This window comes from Etheostoma cragini, chromosome 17 (assembly GCF_013103735.1).
Source record: "Etheostoma cragini isolate CJK2018 chromosome 17, CSU_Ecrag_1.0, whole genome shotgun sequence".
NCBI lineage: Eukaryota > Metazoa > Chordata > Actinopteri > Perciformes > Percidae > Etheostoma > Etheostoma cragini.
The window spans coordinates 2847745-2851767 of NC_048423.1; the positions used below are offsets into that span (position 1 = coordinate 2847745).

The following is a 4023-nucleotide window of genomic DNA, read 5'->3' on the forward strand; positions in this document are numbered from 1 at the left end:
CGGAGACAACTTCTCTCTAGCTAAGTTTCCATCCACTTGTCAACTGAACTACTGCATTTGAAGTTCGGTAAAAAAAAAGAAGAACTCATGCGAATAAAGCTTGCTGAAAGTGTTGATGCTTAAGACCAACGTGCAACCTAGCTAACAGGTGAAGAACACGCCAAAACGACTAGCTAACTTACTTTAAATGTGAAGAACTATAGACCAAAAATAGGCTTAAGTGAACTGACAACATGAGTTATACGACTTACAGTTTTAAAAGAGGCACACACACAATCTCAGCTGGTTATCCTCCGGACAGCTTGTCTCTTTTTCATTTCTCTCACTTTTTTCTCCGTGTGCCGCTCGCGGTGTGTCGCGCGTGTATGCGCTATTGTCCGACATAACAACCTCTTGTAAAAACTAAAGTAACGAGCCAATTTTGTAAAATGTAAGGAGTAGAAAGTACCGATATTTGTGTAAAAATGTAAGGAGTAAAAGTAAAAAGTCGCCACAAAAATAAATAGTAAAGTAAAGTAGAAATATCAGAAAAATCTACTTGAGTACAGTAACGAAGTATTTGTACTTCGTTACTTCCCATCTCTGCATATTTCCCATAAAGCTTTCTGTTGCCAAAACAAGATGTTGCTACTCATGCCTCTCCCCTTCTTTGGCCTAGCTCTCTATCAGTTTATCTAGTTTTTGGGTGGGTTGGAGAAAGATGGAAAAAAAATTCAATTTGACTCTTGATTTACTGATTTGCTCTGTGCATAATAGCTACATTTTACCATGTCCAGAAATGAGGAAGAAGGGCAATCTCTTCTCCCTTTTCCGTGCCATGATGCTTTATGGCTTTATTTTACAGATTTCCCACAACCTGGTACAACATACATGAACTACAGTGTACTTACCATCATAAGTGTCTGTCTGTGTGTGAGTATATGTGTGTGTTCACCACGATGCAATACCAGGCACAGAAAGATAAAAGAAATGTTATTCAATCAGTCCACCTCAGCATACAGCAGTCAAACATACAGGAGGGGACCCCTGATGCGTAAAAAGGACATTTTCAATGTGTGTGTGTGTGTGTGTGTGTGTGTGTGTGTGTGTGTGTGTGTGTGTGTGTAAAAAAAAAAAAAAAGAAGCCCAGCAGCCAGGTGTCTTGCAGAGTAAAGGAGTGTGGAGGAGAGGGAGAGATGGATTGGGGGGGGATGCCGATGTACTGCAGCAAAAGCACTCTGCAGTATCTGTGCGCACACACACATCAGCATGCAGCTGGGCATTCTTTGAAAATGGCAAGTACACATAGTACATATACAAGTTCTAACTCATAAAGCATATGCTTGCTGCTGTGAGTGTACATGTGCTACCAAAGTTCAGATTTTACTATCCATTAATAGGATTTGTTGAACAGATAAACTTATTCAACTCAGGAAAATGTTTGGTGCTGCTGTTGCGGAAGGGCCACAGGCTTGGAGAGTATAAGATATTGTTGATAAACCCTCTGAACATACATTAAAACTTATTTGATATCTCAATCTTTTATATGGGACGTGTATGAGGAACGACAGGCTAATGAAAACAGTCTGGCTACAATAACTACCTTGTAGTCATGTTAGCAGGCATGTCCCTGACCCAAACCGGCAAAATAACACACATATTTGGTTTCTTGAGAAAAATAAAACACAATAGAGACAGAAGAATGGCCATATCAGAGTGCAGAGTCGAAACAAGACTGTAACACCAGCTAATAAGATAGATAACTCAGCTTGTTAGGTAGCTAACTTTAGCCATACAGCTTTCCCCTGTTTACCCTGTTAGCTGTAATGATAACAGGCTATGTAGCTTGAGCAGACTGAGTCATTTCCTCAATTAACTGTAAACTTGTGTTTGCTAACTGCATGGTAGCTAACATAGCCTCAGTGTGAATTAAAAATAACTGGTTGGAGCTGGATGGACTGAGTGACAGAAATGGCTAAAATAAATTTAGACTAAATGGTGGAATTCTAGTCTCCTGTGGTCTAACCTTCAGGCTATATTAAATACGTTTTACATTTCGTAGATTCTCTCAACAGGACTGACTTACAGGGAGTGTGAAAGTAGAATAAGTTTTAATTTCTGAATGATGAACATCACATTGAATCAAATTAGTAGCACCCATGTCTTTTTGAAATGTAATAGAACTTTTATTATCTAAACAGCCAAATGGGTTTCTCAACTCCTCCGTCTATTTCTTTTATCTGACTTTTTTACTCGCTTACTTATTACTATCTTCAGTATAGCAGGAGTTTTGTGTTTGCATTCTCTCTCTCTCTGTCGGTGTTGTCTTTGTCTCTTTGCTTTAAGTTTTCAGTCTAATTCCCCTTTCTCTCTCCTTTGCCATGTTCCTTAAGGGGGGAATCAGACAGCAGGCATCTGTCAGAGCAAGTTAGGACCAAGGGTAAAACTTTAAGTATCTGCTATACACATATACACACACGTAAACATACATACAGTGTATATATATATATATATATATATATATATATATATATATATATATATTTACACACACACACACACAAACAGTATATATATACACATATATATACACACACACACACACACACACGTACATATACCCACTGTATATGTATGTATATATATATATACTGTGTGTGTGTGTGTGTGTGTGTGTGTGTGTGTGTGTGTGTGTGTGTGTTAGAGAAAAATGGGGTGTTTTCCTTTCCTTTTTTATCAAGACATTATGTTATTTTCTTCCACATTTTTGTGTATTTTGTCTTTTTATCATGACTGATCTCATGTCATAGAAGACGCAAAATCAATACATAGAAACCCATTAAGGTGTCATCTTTTACTGTAAGTTGAGAGGAAAAGATTGTCAGGAAAAAACGAGTTGTTGGACAAAACATCCATTCTAATAAGCCACTCATTTTTTTATACGGTTAATGAAGTAAATACAAACATCTAATTAGCCTTTTTGTCAGATATGTAAAATGTATCTATTGACAGTTAAAACATTTGTGGCCCTTTTGGTTCAAATTTGATTTTAAAAAGTAGTGATGTGTAAAAAGAAAACATATTGGTACCTATGGGGAAACCTTTATCAACTGCTCCACATGCAGCCCACCAGCTAACGCACAGCCATGGGAAATATACAGTGGAGAGGAAGAACATGGAAAAGTGAAATGAAAAGGCTCCAGCCACTGACAACGCCTGGTGCCTGTACTGTAATGGGCTGCTGGCAAAATAAACTCAAGAGACCGACAAAAACAGACTCTTTATTTAGATCCACCCATTTTCTCCCCTATTTGTCAAAAAGGAGGCTACAGCAGAAGTCAAGTCCACACACGTTGTTTGAAGAATTAATTTAAACTGATACACCGCCAGCAAGGAGAGATGATAATAAACCTTGGCAAAGTAAGAAAAGATCAAGAAGTGGAAGACGGACAGAGAAGGCAAAAAATAATGTACGGTATCTTTTTCTGGTCACCAGTTTCAATGGCGGCAAATAAGTAAGGACATCATCATCACAATAGATTGAAGATTTTTTACTCTACATTACACAATATTATATTATTGCTAAAGGGAATTTCCAATAATAAACTAAGTGTATTAATGAGCAACACATTCCCATCTTGTAAAATACGGACAGTATACGGTCAGGTGCCTTTGTAATTGATGCTAAAAGTCTCCTTTAGCGTCATGTTACACACGCTTGGTCAGGACTGTTGGAGTCTCTTTCTCTTATGACGCTGTTAGGTTTAGGAAAAGGTCGTGGATGGGCTGACGGTTCAGTGACTCGCGGGAACGGGACAGTTGGGTTTAGGAAAAGGTCTTGGATGGGCTTTTGGTTCAGTGACACGCAGGAATAACGGGCCGGTTAAAGAAGAAAGAAGCTTTTCTGAAACGCGGAAAAATCGGGACGGTTAAGGAAACACACGGGATACGAACCTCGCTCTCCTGGGTGAAAGTCCTGTGTTTGACCCATTGTTTATCTCATCAGCAGGTGGCACCTTGTATAGCAGCCTCGGCCATAGTGTG

General features: G+C 38.7%; 1 long non-coding RNA gene across 1 annotated transcript in view; it reads left to right on the plus strand.

The window, feature by feature from the left end:
* Positions 1 to 3810, plus strand: part of LOC117960793 — a 27227-nt gene extending 23417 nt beyond the window's left edge. The window contains exon 4 of the long non-coding RNA XR_004660227.1: positions 3799 to 3810. This is a non-coding gene — a long non-coding RNA (uncharacterized LOC117960793). The remainder of the gene's footprint in view (positions 1 to 3798) is intronic.
* The last annotated feature ends 213 nt before the right edge of the window (positions 3811 to 4023 follow it).